The sequence below is a fragment of the Microtus ochrogaster genome, linkage group LG4 (genome assembly GCF_000317375.1).
Source record: "Microtus ochrogaster isolate Prairie Vole_2 linkage group LG4, MicOch1.0, whole genome shotgun sequence".
In the NCBI taxonomy this organism is placed as follows: domain Eukaryota; kingdom Metazoa; phylum Chordata; class Mammalia; order Rodentia; family Cricetidae; genus Microtus; species Microtus ochrogaster.
In genome coordinates this window covers 64,648,953-64,672,505 of record NC_022030.1, presented here as the reverse complement: position 1 = coordinate 64,672,505, position 23,553 = coordinate 64,648,953, and the positions used below count along the sequence as shown (strand labels likewise).

General features: G+C 49.7%; 1 protein-coding gene and 1 pseudogene across 1 annotated transcript in view; one reads left to right on the top strand and one right to left on the bottom strand.

Moving 5' to 3' along the window:
- Efhd1 (EF-hand domain family member D1) overlaps positions 1-23,553 on the top strand; it is a 47,713-nt gene that overhangs the window by 2,845 nt on the left and 21,315 nt on the right. The window lies entirely within an intron of this gene.
- On the bottom strand, positions 4,805-5,133 carry LOC106144197 (annotated as a pseudogene).

Sequence of the window (23,553 nt, the reverse complement as noted above, 5' to 3'; positions counted from 1 at the left end):
GAGAGAGAGAGAGAGAGAGAGAGAGAGAGAGAGAGAGAGAGAGAGAGACTTTACTATTGTTTATTATTAGCTCTTAACCAGGTGCTGTTCTCTGGGTGAATTCCTTGCTCTCATTGGCTAGAACTGAGCCTCGTGCCTTCCCCTCAGCTCTGCCTACCTCAGGCTTCCCACGTCTAACGGGTTGTTGAGTTAGACCTTCTAAATGTTCATGAGACTCAGTAATAGAAGCACTGTCCCACGGGTGCTTCTGCTGAGTTTTCTATACCTGAGGCAGCAGGAACGCCATCCTTTCTCCCCCACAGTCAGGCTCCCCTGGGCTGGGAGATTCGCTGTCTAGACTCTCCTAATAAACTCTGGGTTTAGCTCTTATCTGACCTGCTTGTCCCAGGGAGACATGAAGCCCAAACCAGCAGTGAGTGAAGACATTTTCTGAACGGTTCAGAGGTGCCTGTGGTCAGATCTGCCCAGCTGCCCTCCCTCCTTGTCAACTGCTTTCTTCCACCTCGAGCTGCCTCAGGGTGGCCAGCTGGCTCTTGGTCCTGGTACATTCCATCAACTGGTGTTTGTACACACATACAGGTGTGTGTCTGTGCTCTGCCGACCTTACCCAGGCAAGGGCGGGGCCCTGAGTCCTTTCCAAGCCCCTGGGGCTTGGTGATTTGTAGATCTGCTTTGGCCCTGCCCATCACTTGTCCCGTAGGTTCCTTAGTGTTCCTTTTCCTCTGCCTACCATCCTGCATGACTTAATTTTATTTATTGAGAGGTGTTTTTACTGTATAACCAGGCTACCCTGGAACTCACGGCATTGCTCCTGCCTCAGCTTTCCGAGTGTTGAGATTAGATATGGGTGTCATGTGGGCTCTGTATTATTATTACTTTCTTTTCTCGGAGACAGGATTTCATATATCTTAGGCTAGCCCTGAACTCACCATGTAGCCAAGTTGAACTTTGAAGTTCTGATCCTCCTGCCTCTAGCTCTCAAGTGTCGGGACTACAGACTTGTACCACCCTATCCATTCACGCAGTACTGGGGATCAAACCCAGGGCTTTGTGTATGCCGGGCGAGCTCTTCACCAACTAAACCACACCCCTGTCCTTCTGCACGACTTTTTAAAGAAAATATAAAACTGCCCAGGTCCTCCTGAACACCCACATGTCCTCTAAGCCCTACACTTTGGTCATAGTGTGCTATGTTGACTGTTAGCTCTGAGTCAGACAAGGAACCCTGCAGAAGGCCTGGGGCTCCTTCAACCCAGACTCCTAGAGATCAGTGCATTCGAATCAACTCTGTTTCCCTGACCCTGAGAGTCTGGTCATCTGGGGCAAGTTCAGGTTCCCCTTACCACCCCTCTCTGCCCCCCAACATGGTGCTAAACAAACAAGCAAACAGCTTTCTACCTCTCCCTCCTGGCTGACCAACCACTCTGGGAGGTCTCAAGGACATGACTGCAAGCAGGACTTCTGAGGTTCAAACCTGGCCTTATCTCTGCTCCCCAGGAGAGTTCCTCTGGGCAGCCAGCTTGAGCGCTCTCTGGGTTTGGGGTCCCCTTCTGCCAGCTGGGGCTGTCCTGTGGTGTGTGGGGAGCAGTTCACTGATGCTTTTTGGAAACACTTCCTGGGTTGGTTTCAGCCACTGACTTTCAATTATTATTATTATTATCATTATTATTATGGTTTTTGGTAGAGTCTCACTCTGTAACCCAGGCTAGCCTTGAACTGAAAGCAACCCTCCTGCCTCAGGCTAAGTGCTGGGATTATGGAAATGAGCTAACACAGTTGGCTTTACTCACAGAGTGTTAGATGATTACATGGCTGCCATTTCATCCCCATGGAAATTTGCACTGCTCTTGTTTAACGAGACACGCTTCCCCAACTCGAAGGTGACTGACTCTCAGAGGCTTTTGCTTGGTGGTTTGTCCTTCCTCTTCTCATCATTAGTGGCAGGGTCTCACTCACTAAGTGGACCACAGGTCTGCAGCACCACACCCAGAGGCAGCCTGCTCTTTGAGCTGTGTTGTGGTGGCCTGGTCCTTCTGGGGTAGTAGGCAGATCTCTGGCTCTGTCCTGCTTCCCTGAGGCTTCCAGAACTCAGTACTCAGTTCCATATCCTGGGTGGCTGAAGACAGGTGTACTTTATTCTTCATAGCTCTGGGAGCCGAAAGTCTGCAGTGCAGGTGGGTGTTGGACATACCCTGCCTGCTCTGCCAGTTCCAGGCAGGCAGAATCTTTCTGCCTCCTATCTCTATGTGTCTTTCTCTGTTCCTGCCATTTGTGCTCTCTCTCTCTCTCTCTCTCTGTGGTCTGTCTGTCTTCACATTGTAAGGTTCTGAATGGACATGATGTGGGGGAAAGAGGGTTCTATTAACAAAGGAAAGTGAGTGAGACAAGCCATGCAGTCCTCAGAACGCTGTGGTCCTGAGATTCAGGAAGGTGGGCATCAGCCCCCTCCCTGTGCTCCCGGTGGACTAGCCCTCTCAGAAGCCAGTCTCTTGTGGAAAAGCGATCCAGTGGAGCCCAGCCGCATCTGTGCAGAGAGTGCTCTGGCTTCAGTCGGGCTTGCCAGAATTTCACTTTTCAGTAGTTTCTAGATGCGCATTCTGATGTCGCCCTCTCTCCCTGGGCCCCTTGCAGGGTGTAACCTGATTAGACCTACGCACACAAAGCGTACCCACTCATTGTCAGGAGGCAAGGCTGGAGAGATTCACCCAGGCACGGGAAAAATATCCTTTGGTCTTTTATATTTGATTTTCCTATTTTAAATGGCTTGGCGTAGGGGTTCCTTATATTCTTCAAAGCTTTCGAAGCGGGGGGGGGGGGTTCCCAGCCTGGGAGCTTGCTGGGTTCTTGGAGTAGGTGTCAAGTGTCCTGAGTTCTAAATGGAGTGCTGGAGAAGAAAGACAACTTTCTAATGAGTGTGGGGAGCCAGAGGCATCGGCAGCCTGGCCAGAGAGCTATTGCCTCTCTGTTTCCAAGCGTGTAAGTGTGTCACTGGATAGCTGGAGCCGGAATAGTGGCCTGGTTTTAAAGGAAGGGTGAGAAGGGCCCAGAAGAAACTGACCCTATAGTGTGTGTACATGGCTGAAACGCGATCGCAGCTCGCTGTGCCGTCGAGGTCAGGCAGGAAGAGGCCCCTGGCGAAGGGAGGGAATGGGGACAGCCACGCCACTCGCAGGCAGGACCCAAGCGCAGCAGCTTCCCGCGCGGCTGTGGCGCCTCTTCAGCACAGCGGTGAGAGCTTGTGTTTCAACTCCCCAAAGAGAGGGCGGGAAGGGGAATGCTAGCCGATAGGAACGTTGCTGTTTTATTAAGAATCTGAGATGCTGATGTCACAATGTCCTGCCAAGGCCACATTCCCCATTGCCAAGCCACCACCAACTACTGAAAGCGTGGGCTTCCCTCCCCCTCTCCACTTTTCCTCCCTCCTTAGTCTGCCTGGGAGGAGGAAGAAAGGAGTGTGGCCTGTGGGGATTGGATTTTCTTTCTCTCTTGGTTTTGGTTCTGGGGCTCGAACTCAAGGCTTGTGCGTGTCAATCGTATCCTCTGACCATGGAGCCCACACTCTCAACTCTTCTAGACTGGCTGAGAATTTTGCATACAAGTGAGGTGTATCCTCTTAAGGCAGATGGAGGGAGGTGCCCACATTTAGGCTTCTTAAGCTTCAGTGTGAATTGGTTCTTACCATAGGGCAGATGGCAGCCAAGGCATGGCTCATTGGTAGAATGTTCACTGTCAGCATGCTTGAGGCTCTGGGTTCCATCCCCAGTGCAAGCACACACAGACACACAGACACACAGACACACACACACACACACACACAGGATAGGAAGAGTAGGATGGAGAAAAACAAAAGGAAGCTAAGGTCTTTTCTGACCCCTGGACCGTAGCCCTCGCCAGTAGTGCCCCCCCCCCCGATTTGAAGTGTTCTCACCTGCACTGGGTTTGTATAGTTAACCATCTTGACTTGAGGGAGAGGCAAGAGAACCCAGGACTGGCCCGAATCCCTGGGAAGTAGCTCTGGGCTGGTCCTCTGAGAGTCTTGGTCTCTAGCAGAAAGATGCATGAATGTTCCTCTCCTCCCGGTCCCTGGCTTCCCACCTCACTCTCTCTGAGTCTCCTCTGCATCACATCGTTTGGGAAGTTGAAGGATGCTACCTTAAAACAGAGTGATGAAAATGGTTTTTAAGCCTAAAAGATTCCTGTGATAGGGAAAAAATAGCTGGACACGGTCACTGCTGTGTCCCCTCTGCAGCCCCTTGTCATCTCAAAGGCTAGTGCTGAACCCTGGGTCTATTCAGGCCAGTGACCACCCAGGCAAAGACGATATTATAATGGGTTTTGCCAAGTTGGAGCTAGCTACTCTTTCCTATGGCCTGCAGTGGGGGTTCTGTTAGTGAGGAAAGAGAAGTGGCCCCAACTGTGTCTCTCTGGGTCTCTTTTGTGAGATAATGCACCATGATTCTTGTATGCCTACCTGTTTTTTATGTGTGTGTTTCTTTTTTTAATTAATTTATTATTTCATGTGCATGTGTGTATTGCCTGCATGTATGTCTATGTGAAGATATCATATCCTCTGAAACTGGAGTCACAGGCAGCAATGAGCTGCCATGTAGGTGCTGGGAATTGAACCTGGATCCTCTGGAAGAGCAGCCAGTGTTTTAACCACTAAGCCAACTCTCCAGCCCCATGTGTGTGTATGTGTGTGTGTGTGTTTCTGTTTGTTTATTTATTTTGGGTTTTTTTTAAAAGTATAAGTCCCATTTTATTTTTCCAAGGTGTTTTCTTCTGTCTCTATGAAGCCACCTCTTTACATGGGCTTTGGTGGAGGTTGTGGTGCAGGATCTGCAGGTCTAAATCATGGTGGGGGTATTTGGTCCTTCCGAGCTTCTTGAGATCGTTTCCTGACCACCTTGCTATGGCTAGCACAGCTCACACAGTAATCCACATAACGTTTGGGGAGTACATAAGCGTCGAAGATATGTCCCTGACGGCAGTGGCCTCTACAAAGTTCCGGATGACAAACTTCTCAATGGCCTTGTCCTTGGGCACGCACCGGGCACAGTTAGTGCAGCGAATTGGTTGCACATGGCCATGGTCCTTTTTGGCATGACCATTGTTTTTCCTTTTTTTGGTCATCTTGGAGCCAAGTCCCGAAAAGAGCTTATTTTGGTTTTTTTTGAGAAAGGTTTTCTCTGTGTAGCCCTTGCTGACCTGGAACTCTGTAGACCAGGCTGGCCTCGAACTCACAGAGATCCTCCTGCCTCTGCCTCCTGGGTGCTAGGATTAGAGACCACCACTGCCTGGCCCCTACCTGTGTTTTTATCTACCTGTGGGGTTTTGGATGGCAGGTATGGAGGCCAACAGTGGGGCATGGAGAACCCTATCATGGAGGAGGGTGGCTCTTAGAGTTCTTTCTCCGGGGACACTCTTTTCTGTCTCTGCAATCCACATCTATCCCCATTGTTTTCTTCTTGCCTATGGGTATGGGCTACTGTGTGGGGCTGTGTGGGATGTTATGTCCGCTGTCTTCCCAACCTTCTCTCAGGTAACCCTCCACTGCACCCCTCACTGCACCGCTCTGAGTCTGAAGGGCCCAGCTAGACGTGCTCATCCGCTCTTGCCTGCCTTCTGTTCTTGAGAACTGCTTACCATTGCTCACCTCCTCCCTCCCCGCCCCCCCCCCAGCCTCCTTTGTGTTCTCTACCAAGTGTGTCTTGGGGGTCATGCCTCTGACTTCCTCCCCTCTGAAAACCAGGCGTGTGTGGCATCAACTTGCATTCATGGGCCTTATCCCTTTAGTAGTGGCCTGTGGTTTTGTTGCTAAGGTCCCTAACCCTTGACTTAGAGGTTTTTGTGTAGGCAGTTGTTTGTTTGTTTGTTTTTTGGGGATTTTCAAGACAGGGTTTCTCTGCAGTTTTTGGTGCCTGTCCTGGTAGCTCTTGTAGACCAGGCTGGCCTCGAACTCACAGAGATCCGCCTGCCTCTGCCTCCCAAGTACTGGGATTAAAGGCGTGCACCACCGCCGCCTGGCTTGTGTAGGCAGTTGTATGTGTGTGTATCTGTCTGTTGGTCGGTCAGTCTGTCAGTATCTTGTTTTGACGGTGCTGGGGATAGAGCCCAGAGCCGCGTGCATGCTAGGCATGCGTTTTCCCACTGAGCTACACTCAGCCCTGGCCTATTTGATTTCTTTATTAAACAGAGCATCATTGTTGTATGTGATGCACATGTGTAGAGGTTGGAAGACAACTCTGCAGAGTCTGTTTTCTCCTTTCACTTCTATGTGGGTCCCGGGGATCGAGTTCAGGTCTTCAGTTCAGGTCTCTGGGCTCGCATGGCAAGCACTCTACCTGCCGAGGCACCTCTCTGCCTCCCTTGTTTGTTCGTTTCAGCCTGGCATCCCTCACTTCTGAATGAAGACCAGTTCTTTGGCTCAGAGCTAGGCCTGGTTTGCTGGTGATCACAGCAGACCTCCTTCCTAGGCTAAGCAGGACCTTGGGGACTGGGTGGAGACCCAATGGAGGGGCAGGGGGCTCCTCATAGCTGTGCTAGGGTCTGATTCCAACCTAGTGACCCTCATCGCTGGTGGGTGTGGTGGCTGTCTAGTCTCCCTCTCCAAGGCCAGTGGTAGGTCACAGACCCACCCTCGGCCTACTGCCAGCTTGGACTAGGATTGCAGGAAGCAGAGGAATAATGTTTAGGACTTACAGGCCGTTGTGTGTTGGTCCTTCCACCCCTTCCTGGTGGTAAAATACCCAGAGAACCTCCCCAAACCCCCCTCTCGTCTCTCCCTTCCCTCCTCCCTGCCGCAGTACTTACTGAATACCCATTGTGCTTTGGGAGAGCTCTTGCCAAAAATAGCTCACTGCTGACAGCCCTAGTTCTTTGGCCATGGGGACGTGCTGAGTTCAGTCATGGCCTTGGGGAAGCTGGCCCTGGATCCTGCCCAGTTTGGTCTTGGCAGTGACTTTCTCTGCCCCTCCCTAAGTGCTTCAGACGCCCCTGCGCAGGGTAGCCAGTGAAACTGAGCAGTGCCTCCTCCCCGCAGCGGTGTTCTGTGGAGTCACACAGAGTGCCTACTGTATACAGGCTCAGTTTTTAGCCATGCACACATGGGAGCTCGGTCCCGCCTTTCTGTGCTCTGCATTGGGGGCCAGTAGCATGCTCACGGCCAGCAGCATGCTCACGGTACAGCAGCATGCTCACGGTACAGCAAGGCAATGGAGCCACAGAGCAGCCAGACGACCGGCCCCGGCACTCTGGTCTTCTGTGTCAAGAGTCTTCTTCGTTAATGTCCCTTCTACCCCAAGCCCTAGGCTCTGAGTCGCAGCCACCCTTGACACGGATCACTGCACTTCTTGCCTCTGCAACCTGCCTGAACTCCAGGTCCCACTGGACCCCCCTCCCCCCACCTCATGTCACACTGGGCCTCATCCATCTATCATGTGCATTGTAGCCATAGGGACCTTGCCTGAGCCCAGATTTCATTACTCCCTCCCTTTTTCAGAAGCCCTTGTGGATTAGAGGCAGCATAGAATATTCCTGAAAAAAAGCTAGACTCCTCGTTGCTGCCCCCTAAGGCCCACCCCTCCCTTCTTTCACTGGTTCTTCCAGCCTGTCTCTGCCATGCTCTCCAGTCAGTTCCCAGAGATGCTTAGGTTTCTCAGTTACTGTCTCTTGTGTGCCCCCCCCCCGGAAATCTGCCGTGTGTGCGTGCACACATGTATGTGTGTGTTTTGACGCAGTATTTCTCTCTCTAGCCCTGGCTGTCCTAGAACTCACTCTGTAGACCAGGCTGGGCTCGAACTCAGAGAGCCTCCTGCCTCTGACTCCCCAGAGCTGAGATTCAAGGTATGCGCCACCACACCCGGCCTAGAGCCAGATGTTTTAAAAGAAAAACAAAATTAAAGGCAGGATTTCATTCATTTCAGGCTGGCTTCAGACTTGGCACGTAGCCAAGGGTGACCTTGAATTTCTGATACTCCTGTCTCTATCTCAAAGTGGAGGCGTTGGGATATTATGGATGTATGCCACCATACCGTCAGTCCCTAGCACCACAGGGATGGCATGATAACTAAGCACTCTACCAACTCAAGGATTCTTTACAGTTGAGGGTGACTGACATTTCTCTGTGGTCTTGCTGGCCATCTCGGGGGCATGGACCTCCTACAGCGATTCTGGGCTCAGTCAAGCTGCGGTTGCGTGAAGGGCTTGTACACTGCCAGGCAGTGACTCAGGCCTGTGGTAGGGCCTTGCAACTCCCTGGAGCAGAGCCACTGACCTGCTCAGGCACAAGCCTGTAAGTGAGATGTGGAAAAAGGTAAATGACCACTTCTCAGGTTGTGCCCAAGATCGCGTGACCACAGAGTGTACAGTTGGGGCCCTAATTAGGTCACTGCTTCTAGCCAGGTGCTCTAGACACTGAAGGCGGCTGGGTTTAAGGTGGTGCCAGCCTAGAAGAGGGCACAGGAAGGAGTCTTGTTGGTGGGGGAGGAGTAGGGGCAGAGATGGATAGCTGAGAACAGAAGGATGACAGCCTGTGTGTACTCTCTGCATATTGGAATCATAAGTCAGTCCTCACCTTACACTAAAGCAGGGACGTGGCCTTTGGCTGTCTCCAAGCTCCCGCCCCAAACTGGCTGCAGGACTAGGCTTCACTTAGTGCCTCCCCCAGACCCTTTACTTCCTGAATTTCCTGACCTGGGAATCAGCAGGGGTGAGTGCTGCCTGACCAGCCCATTAGGATCATGGAAAGCCTCTAGTGTTTGGGGGCATTGTCCCCATAGTCCCCAGCAGGACTGATTCCAGGGACACCTCTATCCTGGGGCCCAGCCCCTCAGAACTTTTCAAGGCTGCAGCATGGCATGCTCCTTTGGCCAACTTGGTTGGAAGACTCCCTCCAAGTGTGGTGGACAGGCCTGTGAGCCCAGCTCTTCCGAGGTGGAAGAAACTCTCAAGTTCAAAGTCCACTTGGGCTGCAAATTGAGGTCAAGATCAGCTTGAGATGTAGCTCAGTGATGGAGTATTGTTTAGCATGAGAGGCCCTGAGCTCAACCACTGGTAACCAACCAAAAGAGAAAAATCATCCCGGGACTTCCCCTGTCCCCTCTCTCTCACACACACACTGTCTAGGTCTGCTCCAGACTGGCATCCCACAGGCCCCTAGAGCCTCTGCCTTCTCCATCTGCTCATTTCCCTCTCCTTTCTAAATGAACCACCTCCAAATTTTCTCACTCTGTTCCCTGTCCCAAATCACAGGCCAGCCTGCCTGTGCCAACTCAGACCCAGCAAAACCCAGACCCCTTTCAAAAAGCACCCTGGGATCATGAAGTAATAGCTGATCCTTAACCAGGTGAGTTCTTTTCTGTGTACTGTTTGCAGCTGAGAACTTATTTGCCTGCAATCCTTTTTAAAAGACTTTTGTTATTTTTAATTATGTGTGTACGTTGGGGGGGAGGGCAGGGTTTACACGTGAGGGCAAGTAAGTACCCTCTGAGTCCAGGAGAGGGAGTCAGGGTATTTGGGGCTGGAGTTGATGAAACATTTGATATGGGTCCTGAAAACCAAACTCAGGTTCTTTGGAAGAAAGATCTCTTAACTGCTGAGTCTTGATTCCAGCCCCTCTCCTGGGAACGTTGGCAACATCTGGAGAAACGTAGGGTTTGGATGACCAGAGAAACAAGCCCATGAAGTGCCTGGGCTTTGATCTGGTGATTCCAGGAGCCTGTGCCTTCCTCCAGAGGAGCCCATTGAGGCTGAATTGTCCCCAGTCACACTTGCATTGTTGGCGTCTCAGGTCTGTTCCCTAGGCACCTCCCTGGCAGGTTCTTGGCATTTTATGAGGCAGTTCGTGTGGTTAACTTGTTTGGTCATTATCATGCCCCTTTAGGGTGGCCTTGGAGGCCTCCAAACTTTGTTTCCACATAATATACCTGGCATCAGTGGGAGAATTCACACATAAGGCTCCCCGCGCTTTGTTAACTTCTTTCTCTTGGGCTGGTTCCACTTCCTGTTAGCAGCTTTCTTTGGCAGGTATCCCATGGCTCTGGCATTTCCAACATCTCGGGGTCTTCAAAGTAGTCACAACTCCCTGCAAGGGCCCTTCCCGTCCTCCTTTCAGAACACCACTGACACATGCCTGACCTCAGTGCCTTTCCTTGGTCCTAGAGGAAGATTCTTAACCCCTTTCTTCTACTCTTGACTCAGAACCAGAACCATATGGCCGAAGCTGCCAAGTTCTGCTGTTTACTGGGGCTGGAACATGGTCCCCTCATGTTCCCTCGGTTACATCTTCATCAGCTTTCTGTCTCTCGCTGCCTAAGCTTGGTTGTCCTGAGACTTGCTCTGTGCACCAAGATGCCCTCAAACTCAGATCTCCAGCCTCGGCCTCCCGGTGCTGGGATTGAAGGTGTGCCCCACCACACCTGGCTCTAAGCTTTTCTTCAGTTCCTTTCCCCCCAAGTTGGAAACAGCTGTGTGTGCTCTTGTCCTGAGGTCACCACTCCCCTTAGTCCATTCCTTAATCTGTTTATCTCCTCCAACAGAAGATTTAGCTCCATTCCACTTTCGGGTGGAATGCACTTTTCCTTGCTTAGCTTGCTCCTTTTCATTATATATCTTCATTAGAGTTTACCATTAATATCCACACAACAGAGTCTATACTAGACTGTTTTGAAATTTTTTTTCTGCCAATGAAATTAATCCAAAATTCTTTGCTTTAGCCTCAGGCAGACTCTTAGGACAAAGGCAAAAGGCATCTGCTTCACCAAATATCACAAGAACCATCTCTAGGCAACATACTAAAATTCTCTTCTGAAACCTCTTGAGTGAGCACCCCCATAGTTCAAATAACTCTTAGCAGCACTGTCTTCCATGCTCCTATTAGTGTGGCCCATAAAGTAGTGCTTAAAGCATTATAACACTTTCCAAACCCAAATACCAAAGTCCAAATTCCTTCAAACACATGGTCAGCCCATCACAGCAATACCCCACTCCTGGTATTAACTTCTGTCTTAGTTAAGGTTTCTTATTGCTGTGAAAAGACACCGTGACCATGGCAACTCTTATAAAGAAAATATTCAATTGGGAATGGCTCACTTACAATTTCAGAGGTTCAGTCCAGTGTCACCATGATGGAGAGCGTGGCAGCATGCAGGCAGACATGGTGCTGGAGCTGAGACTGCTGCATCTTGACCAGAAGGCAGGAGGAAGTCAACTGACTGTCACCCTAAGGGAAGCTTGAGCAAAAGAGACCTCAAAGCCACCTCCGTGGTGACACAACTTCCTCCAACAAGGCCACACCTCCTAATGGTGCCACTCTCGTTGGGGGCCATTTTCTTTCAAACCACCACAACTGATGTTCTACAGCCTTCAAAAAAATGTTCATCTTTTACCAGAAAAGGAAGAGAATTTTCCCTAAGGTCCCTAGGCACTGGCTGTGTAAGAGCAGGTTAATTGGGAGTTCAAACTTGCCTTGTGCTACTCCACATGCGGATCCACCTCCCCAACTCTTCCATCCTTGGCTAAGGCTGCCATATACTCACCAGTTGGGTAGTGCCCTCCAAAAATCTATTCTGTGTTGGTACCCAGAGGAGAGGTTTTCCCGAGACAGGTGCCAGATGTTGGCCATTACTTCAACCTCACTGTGCTCCTGCTACCCTGATGAAGTCAGCTCTACCAGAATGTCTCGTGTGAGCTGTTCTGCTTCTCCCTTTCCAGATTATTCTGGCACCCCCAAACCATTTAGCAGCAGACGTCCCCTTGCTGGGCTCTGCACCTTTGCCCATCTGTTGGCTCCTGTGCAGCAGGTGACTCTGCATTGCCACCTCACAGGGCATCACTTGCATTGTGCCTGCAACTCTTCTGGGACTGTCTTTGTGCTTCCTCCTGCCTCAGAGGCCCCAGCACACGTGAGCCTAGAGATGAGGGAGTGAACAAACAGGAGCTCAAGAAAGCCAGGAGTTGTGGGACAGAAGTGGTCGTGAGCAGTCTAGACATCAGGGGTGTTGTGTTAACTCTGTCATTGCGTTCGCCTGCCGAGAGCCAGGGCCGTCCAGAGCATGAGTGAGCACTCTGACTTTGGGAGCCGCGATAACACACTGAAGATCTGGTTTCCCAGCCTGCTGCAATTGGGAATATCTGAAGGACAGGTGCTATGATTGCTAGGGAGGACTTCAGGGAACTGGGTAGAGGGACTCCAGGTCTGTGACCTCAGGAAATCCCTGAGGCTGATCTAGACAGGTACAGTTGGGGCCATCACGTAGGGCCTCTGAGTGGCCACCTGCTGGGGGTGGAATCTTAAGTGCCCTTCCCAGACTTAAAAGTGCCTGGGGTCCCACAGGAGCTGCTGACAGCTGGCTCTTACCCCGCTGGATTGGGACAAACAATGATTCTGACACTCCCACAACGTCCTTGTTCTGTGCCCCCAGCTCTGGTCATTTGAAAAGACCTGTGTTTTCAACAGAACAAAGCCTTGCTATGTGCGTTTGCAGGTGTACAAGCCTGGGAGCTGCATGCACCCGAAGATAGCTATGAGTATGCCCTGACCCAAAATCATAAAACTACTTAAAACAGGTCTGTCTTTCTTTCTTTCTTTCTTTCTTTCTTTCTTTCTTTCTTTCTCTCTCTCTCTCTCTCTCTCTCTCTCTCTCTCTCTTTCTTTCTTTCTTTCTTTCTTTCTTGGAGGCAATTAGTTTTGTAACTCAATTGTGAGCTTCTCAAGCATAACTTTGTAGATGACATTGTGTTACAGTGTCAAAGGATTGTCCTGGTTGAGGCACAGGCTCCACCTGCCTCCAGGCACTACCATCTTCCTGAGAAAGCCCTGGGGGTCCCTGGGGAGTTTCTGACTGCAGAGCCTCTGCACAAAGATTGCCCGGTTTCTTTCTTCATTAATGGCAGGATTATTCTGGTGAGGTGAAAGCCAAGAAAGCCCAGGGGCTCTGTGCGACGCAAACAAAAGGAATGAGCAATTCATGGGGGGAGGGGGGCAGGGCAGGCATCCAAAATTGGTTGTTCTTGTCCCCCTCACTGCTATGTTTGTAATAGCTAGGCCAGGTTGAGTGGGGACTACTGTGGCTAGGGACTTAACCTGCCTCTCACATAGCCTTCACTGTTGCCCAATCAGGAAAGAGTGGGGAACATTTCCCAGTGGAGCTGGGACCCTGGCCTTGTCCCCAGTGGGCTGGCTCAGAGAGTCTCTTCTGACCCAGAACGGGGGAGGCAAGTGGTGGGTTACATTTTCCTCTAACATCAAAGATGGTGAAGACTGGAACCAAGTTGATTCTGGTAGATCTTTGGGGTAGAAGCCTGGGAGCCATTTACTTGTCTTGTCTGTGGGCTATGACTTGTCTGTGGGGAGCGACTCATTCATAAAAAGACCCCAGGTACCAGTCATAGTGCCTGCTAAGGATTAGCTCCTTTGACAGTGTCACAGAGCAGGTCAAATCTCTCCCAGGTACCTAGCAGGGTGGGGCCTGTGCCCTGGTCTTCAGAGCCACCAGAAGGGCCATTGGCACTAGAATTCTCCCAGTTAAATCCCGTAGAACCTGAAGAGGGAAGGGACGGAGAAAATGAGAAACATCACATATCTAGATGGAAGCCTCTGGAAACGGTGGAAGAAGGGCTTAGGGCTATGCTACTTTTCTCCTCTTTTTCTTCCTCCTCCACTTCCTACACTCCTCCTCCTCTTTAATTTTGTTAGGATTTATTTTCTTTTACATTTGAGTGTTTTGCCTGCATGCGTATGTGTGGATGCCAGAAGAAGGCATCAGATCCCCTGGAACTGGAGTTACAGTTGGTGACATATGAGTTACCACGTGGGTGCTGGGACCTCAACCTTTGTCCTCTTGGAGAGCAACCAGCGCTCCTAACCACTGAACCCCAGCCCTGAGGCCTGTGCTGGTTCTTTGCTGGGTGAATCAGGTGAAGATTTTCTGAGATGCTCAGCCGGTGAGACCATTCCTCTGGAGGTTCGTAACGATAATGCGATAATGCTGTCTTGACCGGAAGTAAACTCTGTTGCATGTGCTCTGTGTTTGGGTGCCACTCTGTGGGGTCAAACTCAGAATCCACTCATGCCTAGACCTTACAGTTACAGCTCTTAGCTTTTCTGCTGCTCTTCAGTTGTAAACTGCAAAAGACGTAATTTATCTAAAATAGGATCTTTTTGGGACCATGAGCATGCCTTGTGCTTGTCCTAACCGCTTGCAAGTTGAGGGCTTCATAGTTTAAAAGAGGTCACTGGTGGTTCTTGCTTTCCCTGCTACTATAGAAAGCCTATGATCTGCCCCCTGGGGGCCTGGAGAGATGGCTCAGTGGTTAAGAGCGCCAGCTACTCTTCCAGAGGACCGGAGTTCTATTCTTAGCTGCTTCTTGATGGCCGACAACTAACTCTAACTTCAGCTCCAGGGGATCCAGTGCCATTTTCTGACCTCAGGCACTGCGCACTTGGTGCATAGATAGACATGTAGTCAAAACACCAATACACATTTTTTAAAAACTGCTTGAGAATCCCGTTAAAACTTGGCATGGGGCTAGTGAGATGGCTCACCTGGGAGAGGCACTTAGCCACCAAGCCTGACAACTTTAGTTTTATCCCAGAGAAAGGAGATAGCCAACTCCAGCAAGCTGCCCTATGATCTCTATCCAATGCCATGAATGTAATAACAAATAAATAAGTAAATTATTCATGACAACTTAGACCTTCAGGAGGCTAGACAATTTGAGGCTAGCCTAGGTAGACAGAAAGACTTTTAAGTAAAAGAGAGAGAAAGAGGAGAAGAGGAGAGAAAAAAGAGGAGGGATGAGCCGGGCAATGGTGGCGCACGCCTTTAATCCCAGCACTCGGGAGGCAGAGGCAGGCGGATCTCTGTGAGTTCGAGACCAGCCTGGTCTATAGAGCTTGTTCCAGGACAGGCTCCAAAGCCACAGAGAAACCCTGTCTCGAAAAAACCAAAAAAAAAAAAAAAAAAGAGGAGGGACGGAGAGAATGCACCAGCTGAATTTAGATAAAAACACCTGGCTGTTTTTATCATCCATTGAGAGAAGCCACTGATTGCCTCCCTCAGTGAGGTAAGGCCCCCAGTAAGCTCTTAATTAACAGGGAGGGCAGGCAGCTATTATTAAGTTGTCGCAGGATTGACCCAAAGACCAAAAGGCTGACACTGAGACAACACACGCACCACAGAGCAGTTGGAGTTACTGTCTTAAGTCCTCTTTCTCCCCCTTCTTTTGTACCACTGCTGCGTAAATCAGTTCCCGCTTTGTGGGGGCAGGTGGAATGGGAAAATGAAAGCAGGCCTATGAAGTTCTGCTCTTGCCCGTCTTGCAAGCCGAAGCCCTGAAGGAAGTGACTGCTCTTGGGAAGGCTTTTGTAAAAGGTCACTTTGAAGGCAAAACCACGTGTCTGATTTTAAACCCCAGCTCCACGGGGGAGCAAGATGTCACTGATGTGGTCACTTTATAGTCCTGCCAGGACTTCAGTGGATGGCACTCAGCCGATGCTTCTAGCAGGAATAAAAGGAAGCAGCCTGACTGAGCACCAGGGCGGGGCTGAGGGGATGGGAAGCTGGTTGGGGCCTCTTTTCTTTCCTGCTCTCTGGACCTCTGAGGTGTCCCTTTGCGTCTATATGTGCTTTCCAGTGTCAGTCAGGTGGCCTCCCTCAGCTTGGCTCTTTTTTCCCACCTGGGATTACAGCTTCTGGTGGGCTTCTGCTTCCCAGTAAATGCTTTTCAAAGGCCCTGAACTCTAATCTCAGCCCCTCTTACCCCGTTTTAGAGTTTATTGTCATTTTGATTTTGAGATGGGGTCTCTATGTGGTTCAGTCTGCTTTCAAACTCTTGGTGTAGCCTCAGCCTTGAGTCTCTGCCCCCCCCCCCCCAACTATTGGGATTGTGGGCTTGCATCCCTGTGCCCTGCTTTCTTTATTTAGAATATTGAGGAGAGGAGGCCTAGAAAGATTGCTCAGTGGTTAGAGCAATGGCTGATCTAGAGGTCCCAGATTGGGTTCCCAGTACCCATAAGGAGGCTAACAACTGTCTGGAACTCACGTCCCAGGGGATCTAATACCCTCTTCTGGCCTCTGCTGTGACTAGACGCAATGTGGTATACATATATGCAACGCAGGCAAAAGACCCATAATTATTTTTAAAACTATTGAAAAGTAATTTGGAGGCTGAGAAGATGGGTTGGTTAGTGGTTGGTTAGTCACACAAATGTGAGGACCTAAATTCAGAACTCCAGAACCCACATAAAGTTGGACGCAAATAGCTTATCTGTATTCCCAAGGCTTCCTATTATGAGCTAGGTGGCAGAGACCCAGGTAAGTCCCTGGGAACTCTGTCAACAGTGATGAATGTTAGTAACTCTGCCTCAGGAAGGTAAAGGCTAACCCGTCATATTTGTCTTCAAACATACACATCATACATACAGACATGTATGCGCATGCACGTGCAAATATAAAAGAAACTGGAATTGTGTTAAGCCAAGCCAAGTGCTTACTGGGTCCATTCTGAACTCTGTGAGCTTTCTGTTAGACCTGGAAGGTGTTTCAGACCTCGGGTCTGTTAGGAGGTTTTCCAGGTCAGAATCCCAGAGGGGACTCAAGGATTGCCTTCCTGAGCCAGTCTCTTGTGTCTAGAGGGGAGCCCCTGCTCACACTGGCCTCATTGGCAGCGCTCTTCAGTGAGCATGGGGAAGGCTCCCTCCCCTCCGGTGTGGCTGAAGACAAGTCTTTGCCTTGTTTGTTGACCTTTGCTTATCACCCCCATCCTTACACTTAATCCTTTCAGCCGGTGCTCCCCCTCCTCTGTTGGGGCAGCATCGGAACCCTCTGTTGATGTCTGGGCTGATTGTGTCTTGATGCACCGTCCTCCATGGCTCCAGTCTTCTTTGTAAATGTTGGAATGGGCAGTGTGAACAGAGGACAGAGGACATTGTTCTGCAGCTCAGCACTGCAGTTACCTTAGTGGGCCCTAACTAGGCCACTCCCCTGCCTTTTTGGTGTACTGTTGGGAATGGAACCTAAGGAAGGTTTGGTGCAAGCAAAACAAGTGCCTTGCCACTGAACCACAACCCCAGTCCCAAGACCAACCCTTGTATACAGTATTGCCACCTTCTCCCATGGAAAATTCCCAGACGTGGAAGATTGTGAGCTTGGGATCAGCCTGTGTGATCTGGTTCCCTCTTGTAAGTTTTGGACACATAACCACGTAGGAATGGGGTTCTGGAAAGTTCCACATTGTAGAAACCTGTTGACTTTGACCAGGACTCTTGTAACAGGGACACCCCGTTCTAGCCTGTTTGTAAGAGCTTAGCTTTGCAGGGTCAGTTCTCAGTGGTTCCCAGAAAGCTCCTCTCTGCATCTGAAGCCATCTCCTGTCACCACTGGGCTTTGGGCAGCCTCTGGAAGCAGCTCTTTGCTTCCTTGTCAGATCCCCCTGGTGCTGTCTACCACTGTCTTGAGTAGGATTTCAGTCCTTCCATCTTCCTAGGGTTCTCTCATTGACCAGCATCAGCCCCTCTGCAGAGCATCATGGGAGTCGAGAGAGTGGCTACCTTTATGGGGTTTTGAGACTTTGCAGCCTCCCCTGTCATTGTTGTTATCCCAGCCTCCTCGACCCGCTATTCAACAGATATCCCAAGTCATGCTGCTGAACTCTGTCTCTTCTGCAGCCCAGACTTGAGAAGTTGACCTGGAAGTGGAGGGGGTTTCAAGACCTTACTTTTTTTTAATTAAAATTTTTATATGTATGGGTGTGTTATGGGTAAGTGTGTCTCCATAATGCCTTCAGAAACTAGAAGAGCGTTCCCTGGGACTGAAGTGACATGATTGTGAACCACCATATGGGATCTAGGAGCAGAACCCCAGGCCTCTGGAAGGGGTAGCAGTGCTTTTAACTGCTGAGCCGTCATCTCTCCAGCCCCGGGACCTTTGCTTTTGAAAACTGTCATAAGATAAAAGTCAAGAGAATTTTCATGAGTTCATCTGTGCCTGCTTGCACCTCCATGAGGTCCCAGTGATAAACTAAAGTTTATCATGGCTAGCCAATGGGTTTTTTAGGGTTACTTACAGAGCGTGGGTGAGGGCTTCTGGGCAGAAGTGTGGGTGACCCACTTGGGAGGTCTGCATGGATGATGACTTCCACATGGCTTGGATCCCTGTCCCCACCTGTGTGTTATAGCCCCTCTCTATTCCCCAGGCTGGCAGAATGACAATATACAACTGGATGTTCCAGTGAGGTCCTGTGTCTTAGTGTTTCATTGCTGTGAAGAGACACCATGACCACACCAACTCTTAAAAAGAAAAGCATTTCAGTGGGGTTGGCTTATATAATTCAGAGGTGTAGTCCATTGTCATCGTGATGGGAAACATGGTGGCATGCAGGCAGACATGGTGCTGGAGAGGTAGGTGAGAGTTCTACATCTGGATCAACAGGCAGCAGGAAGAGAGGGAGACATTGGGTCTGGCTTGAGCATTTGAAACTCCAAAGCCCACCACCCCCAGTGACATACTTCCTCCAGCATGGCCACACCTACTCCAGCAAGGCTGCACCTCCTGATTTCTGTCAAGTAGTACAATTTCCTAATGACCAAACATTCAAGTCTATGAGCCTATGGGAGCTATTTCTCTTTAAATCACCATATCTCATAACCCTCCCACCCCTTTTCTATGACGGAATAGTCCACAGGCCCAGCTGGGATGATATTTCGCAAGCAGGCACTCATGAACACGGTAGCAGTTTGGCTCAGAGGCTAGTCTTGTATAGCAGATACATATGAAATTTAACCTCCCCTCAACTTTTTAAAAAATGGTGCTTGGGATCGAACCCAGGCCTTGTACACTCTCTGTAAGCATTCTGGCTTCAAGCATTCAGTCTATTCGCACTGTGGTGCGGACATCACCACCATGCGACCATGTGGCCCCAGAGCTTATTTTTCTTCAGCACTGACAGGTCCCTTGCCCCTCCCCCAGTCTCTGGCTACCACCTCTATACTTCTGTCCCTGTGACTTTGGCTACTCCAGATGCCTCATAGAAGTGGAATCTTGCAATGTGTGTCCTATACCTTGAATGAGTTAACTCACATATCTTTGAGTTTACTTCATCTATGTTTTACCATGTGCCAGAATTTCTCTTCCATTCTGTTGCATGGGACAGATTCACCCCATTTTCTACATCCAGTCACGAGCTGATGGATACTTGGGTTTCTCTCTTTCTTTCTTTCTTTTTTTTTTTTTTTTTTTTTTTTTTTGTCTCGGTTTCTCTATAGCTTTGGCGCCTGTCCTGGAGCTAGCTCGTAGACCAGGCTGGCTTTAACTATTATAGATATTGTGATGAGCCTTAATGTACAAGTATCTAAGATCCTACTTCTATATCCATAGAAGTAAAATAAATAAATTAAAAAAGAGGGATGAGAATGTGTCTTAGTGGTAGAGCACTGGTTTGGTATGTGTGAGAGATTCAATCTGTCATGTGGGGGGGGGTGTTCTGGGATATTTGATCACACTATGATACCGCAAGACTGTTAATAAAGTTAACTTTGAATCAGGGGGTGGAGTAAATGACTAGCTGACAGGACTTAGCCATAGAGATACTGGAGAATTTAGGATATGATAGACACAGGAAGGAATAGGGAGGGACTTGGAAAGATTTGCAAGCCTTTTCAATCGGGGAAGCAAGGAGAGGGAGGGTCAGCTGGTTGTTTCTCCACTGCTTGCTTGATCTATCGGGTTTTTACCCCAATATCTGAACCCTGAATTTTTTATTGATAGTAGAAAAATTCAGTTACATGCTTCATCAGTGGATTGCTGGGTTGCAAGGTGACTCTCTGTTTAGCACCTTGACCCCCTTGCTGTGTTTTATTCCTGGTCCGCAAGCCAGCATCCTTTTCTTCCCTACCTGTATCTTTTGCTTTATTAGTGGTGTGTGTATATATGCATGCATGTGCCCACATACCATGGCGCACATGTGGAGGCCAGAACTTGGAAGAGCTGGCTGTTTCCTCCACCTCTGTGTAGGTTCTGAGATGTCAGGCCTTTACCCTCTGAGCCATCTCACTGGCCCCAACTCAGATGTTTTGGGCCCAGATCCTTCCCTGACAGTTATGCTCCAGCAAGATCTGAGACCACTTTCCTTAGACAGTTCCCCTCATTGTCTGGGAGAGTGGACCTTTGAGTCTCCCGCAAGTGTCTAATGGAGAGCCTTGCTCACCTGAGCAGGGACATCAGGATTAGCCATGGTTTTCTGTTGGACCAGCTTGGCATCTGTGTTTCAAAAGCAGATGAGTGTTTACTATCCCAGTAGTTCACTTTGGACATATCACAAGCAAACTGAGACAGGAACACTTGTACCCCAACGTTCAAAGTGGGACAAGTTTTTATTAGGACAATGCCTTTTAATAATATCTCTTCCCTGACTCCTTCCAGATCCACCTCCACTCCCCTACCCACCCAACTTCCTGACCCCCCCCTTTCTTTCACCCACTGTGACGGTTTGCATAGGAACCGCCCTCATAGACTCACATATATAAACACTTGGTCCATAGGGAGTGACTGTTAGGAGCCATGGCCTTGTTGGAGCAGGTGGGCGCTGGGAACTCGATCCTCTGCAAGAATAATATATGCTCTTAACCACTATGCCACATCTCCACTCCCAAGTGGCATCACCAAGAAAGGGAAATAACTCAAACATTTCTTTTCCTAGCTCTGGGAGTATAATTTGGAGCCCCGCACAATGTAGATAAGGGCTGTACCACTGGGTTATATTCCTAGCCCTAGATCTTTAAATTTCAAGTAAAAAAGAAGGCAAATGAGGTCGACACAGAGTCAGTTTTGGCTAACCCATGGAAATCATTATTTGCTTGTTTTGAGGTAGTGTCTCAAGCTGTGTAGCCCAGGTTGGCCTTAAATTTGCTGAGCTATTTCTGCCTCAGCTTCCTGGACGTTTGGGATTACAGGCATAGGCCACCATACCTGGGTACTTGGCATTATTAAGTGATCACCCATCATCCTTTGATGCCTCCGGGTCCTGGGCTGGCCCATCTGGAAACCTGGAGGCACCCTGGTTTAATCTCCAGACACGGGGCACCCATATTACAGGATTCTCAGAGGTCATCACCAGTCACACAGAGATCTTAACTATCTGCTTTGTAGAGTAACTCAACAACAAGACTCTGCCCAGTGGGGACTCAGAGGGCTTGAGGAAGAAACGGCCAATAGGAGAGGGCGGTGAATTCTGGCACCAGAAAAGGACACACAATGAAGGCTGTTGGGGAGCCGGAAGGTCAGGGAGGAGAGGCCTTGTGTTGGCAATGGGTGGCACAGCATGAATCAGCCTCTGTGGCTAGAATGGAGGGTGTCAGTGTGGCAGGGAGTCCTGCCTGGCACTTTCTCCAGCATGACAATGTGGGCTTTAAATGCCACTGCCCACGGTTAGATTTTCAGTTGCCCACAGGCTACATTTCTTAGTGAATTGTGACAGTTCTAGGCAGAGGTACTTTTTCTTTATGGGGGTGGGGGCAGATGGATAGTGGAAAAGTCTGAATATAATTTTTTAGAAATATGGTAATATGTGCATAATAAAAATAACTCCTTCAAGCGGGTATAGTTGCACACAGCTGCAGTCCAGATCTTGGGAGGTTCAGAGTGAGCTGGAAGCTGGTCTGAGCTACAGAGCGGAGCCCTGTCTAAACAGGCACATATGTATATACACACACACACACACACACACACACACACACACACACACACAGAAGGGAGGAGTGGAATGGTGGATGGCTCAGTGGTTAAGAGTGAGCCCTGCTCTGAGGACCCAAATTTGGTTCCAAGCACCCACATCAGGTAGTTCACAACTTCCTGTAACTTCATTTCAGGTTGAAGTGAAGCCTCTGGCTTCTGTGGGTACTTGCACTCATGGGAACATACCCACACACAGATTCACGTACATACACGTAGTCTAAAATAATAAAAATAGTCGGTTGCGGTGGCGCATGCTGGTAGGATTTGCTGAAGGAGGCAGAGTCAGGAGGATCACAAGTTCGAGGCCAGCCTGGGCTACACATTAAAATAATAATAATAATAATAGCCGGGTGGTGGTGGTGTATGCCTTTAATCCCATCGGGCGGCAGAGGCAGGCGGATCTCTGAGTTCGAGGCCAGCCTGGCCTACAAGAGCTAGTTCCAGGACAGGCTCCAAAGCTATAGTGAAACCCCGTCTCGAAACACCAAAATAATCATCATCATAGTAATAAACAAAGGAAATAAAATGACCATTTTAATCATTCAAGTGAACACAGTTCGGGGGCACTAAGCATGTATAGTGGTTGTACCGGTAATGTGACCCTTTCCTTGTCCCAGCTTGAACCTGCACCCATTCTCCATCTCTCCAGCCCCAGAAAACACCCTTCAACTTTCTGTCTCTATGAGTTTGTCTACTGTCCTTTTGTGACTGAATTCACTTGTTGTGGCATCCCTGAGGGTCACCTGCAGCATACATCAAAGTTCTCTTCCTTTTTTACCGCTGAAGATCATTCCGTTCTGTAAACTATTCTATACTGCACCGCATGGGTGAGCGCATTATCAGCCCATCTGACCCCAGCCCTTGGCTGTAGAGACCTCATTGGTTGATTCATTCTTTGTTTTGTTTTGTTTTTTTCTTTTTGTTTTTGTTTTACAAGACAGGGTTTCTCTGTGTAACCCTGGATGTCCTGGAACTCGCTCTGTAGACCCAGACTGGCCTCAAACTCACAGAGATCCAGCTACCTCTTCCTCCCTGAGTGCCTGGCCTCTTATTTGTTCTTTAAAGCAAAATGTTCAGAACCTGAGCAACAAGGGGTTTCTGGGAAGTAGGAAGCAACAGGAAATATAAGAAGTACTCATTGGGAAGGGAGCCACGGAGCCCTTGGGCAGTCCCATGAGGCCGTCTGTGTTGAAAGGGGACCTGGGTAAGAAGTAGCTGGGAGGAGTCACGAAGCAGGCATCTGAAGATGGCTGGCTGGCCCAAGGAGAAGGGGTCAAGGTAAACCTCTCACTTCATGAAGCTGGTCTTATTTCCAGGCAGCCGTCCGTGGCTAGAGTGAGGGGCTGGCCACGGTGGGGGACAGCCACCCACACAGCCTTGAGGACTCAGGCCTGGAGATAAGTGACCCGGAAGGGGAAGCACAGAACCTGAGGCAAGACCACGCCCACTGCGCAGTCACCCTGGGGTGGAAAGCAACTTTCAAAGAGGCAGACAAGCTGGAGGGTGAGGGGGTTGCTAGAAATAGCTGCGGCAGAGACACCAGGATGGTCTGTCGTTGAGTGCAGCGTGTGTTGGGTTTCAGAGTGTGCCCCACTGCACTCCCAGAGTCCAATATTTGGAGGTGGTGGGTCTGTGTTGGTTGACTGAAAATGAAAGACATGAAGGAGGTAAAATAATAACACCGTGGCCCGGCGATGGTGGCGCACGCCTTTAATCCCAGCACTCCGGAGGCAGAGGCAGGCGGATCTCTGTGAGTTCGAGACCAGCCCGGTCTACAAGAGCTAGTTCCAGGACAGGCTCCAAAGCCACAGAGAAACCCTTT